Here is a 2,062-nt window from a genome sequence, read left to right on the forward strand (position 1 = left end):
GTGATAAAAATTGCATGGTATTGGTACAGTGACAGGCAGGAAGATCAATAGAATAGAACTGAAGACCCAGAAATGAACCCACACACTTATGGTCACTTGATCTTTGACAAAGGAGCTAAAAGCATCCAGGGGAAAAAGAGACAGCATTTTTAACAAATGGTGGTGGTTCAACTGGTGGTCAGCATGTAGAAAAATGCAAATCAACCCATTATTATCTCCTTGTACAAAGCTCAAGTCCAAGTAGATTAAGGACCTCCACATAAAACCAGATGCACTAAAATTTATAAAGGAGAAAGTGGAGAAGAACCTCGAACACATTGTCACAAAAGAAAAATTCCTAACAACACCAATGGCTTATACTATAAGATCAAGAATAGACAAGTGGGATCTCATAAAATTGCAAAGTTTCTGTAAGGTAAAGGACACTTCCAATAGGACAAAAAGTCAACCAAAAGATTGGGAAAAGATCTTTATCAATCCTACATCTGATAGAGGGCTAATATCCAATATATACAAAGAACTCAAGAAATTAGACTCCAGAGAACCAAATAACCCTATTAAAAAATGGGGTACAAAGTTAAACGAATTCTCAACTGAGGAATACTGAATGGCTGAGAAATGTTCAACATCCTTAGTCACCAGGGAAATGCAAATCAAAACAACCCTGAGATTCCACCTCACACCAGTCAGAATGGCTAAAATCAAAAACTCAGGTGACAGCAGATGCTAGCAAGGTTGTGGAGAAAGGGGAACACTCCTCCATTGCTGGTGGGATTGCAAGCTGGTACAACCACTCTGGAAATCAGTTTAGCAGTTCCTCAGAAAATTGGACATAGTACTACCTGAGGACTCAGCTATACCACTCCTGGGCATATACTTAGAAGATGCTCCAACATGTAATAAGGACACATGTTCCACTATGTTCATAGCAGCCTTGTTTATAATAGCCAGGAGCTGGAAAGAACCCAGATGTCCATCAACAGAAGAATGGATACAGAAAATGTGGCACATTTACACAATGGAGTACTACTCAGATATTGAAAATGAATTCATAAAGGTGAGGAGAACATAACATCTGTCCCAACACCGGGAGTAACTGGGACCAGCCGGACCAGGCACACAGGAACTCTGCCAGCCCAGTGGCTCAGGTTCCTTCTGGTCCCACAACACCCAGAGGAAGCTCCATTCCTAGGTGCTCTAACAAGCCCAGGGTCGCAGGATCCCAGAATCACAGGATCCCAGAGACAGCTTGACTCTGAGGAGTTCTGACACAACCAGGATCACAGGAAGGACAGGCTCCAGTCAGATTTAGCAAGGGCAGGTAGCACTAGAGATAACCAGATGATGTGAGGCAAGAGTAAGAATGTAAGCAACACAAACCAAGGTTACTTGGCATCATCAGAACCCAATACTCCAACCATAGCAAGTCCTGGACACACCATCACACCCAAAAAGCAAGATTCAGATATAAAATCACTTCTCATGATGATGATATAGGACTTTAAGAAAGACATAAATAGCACCCTCAAAAATAAATACAGGAGAACACAGGTAAACAGCTAGAAGCCCTTCAAGAGGAAACACAAAAACCCCTTAAAGAACTACAGGAAAACAATCGAACAAGTGAAAGAAATGAGCAAAACCATCCAGGATCTAAAAATGGAAATAGAAACAATAAATAAATCAGAAAGAGAGACAACCCTGGAGATAACCTAGGAAAGAAATCAGGAGTCATAGATGCAAGCATCACCAACAGAATACAAGAGATAGAAGAGAGAATCTCAGGGGCAGAAGACACCATAGAAAACATTGGCATAACAGTCAAAGAAAATGCAAAAAGCTCCTAACCCAGAACATCTAGGAAATCCAGGATGCAATGAGAAGACCAAACCTAACGATAATAGGTATAGAAGAGAGTTAAGACTCCCAAGGTAATGGGCCAGTAAATATCTTCAACAAAAGTATAGAAGAAAGCTTCCCTAACCTAAAGAAACAGATGCCCATGAACATACAAGAAGCTTACAGAACTCCAAATAGACTGGACCAGAAAAGAAATTCCTCC

Source organism: Mastomys coucha, unplaced genomic scaffold, assembly GCF_008632895.1.
Source record: "Mastomys coucha isolate ucsf_1 unplaced genomic scaffold, UCSF_Mcou_1 pScaffold9, whole genome shotgun sequence".
Classification (NCBI taxonomy): Eukaryota; Metazoa; Chordata; class Mammalia; order Rodentia; family Muridae; genus Mastomys; species Mastomys coucha.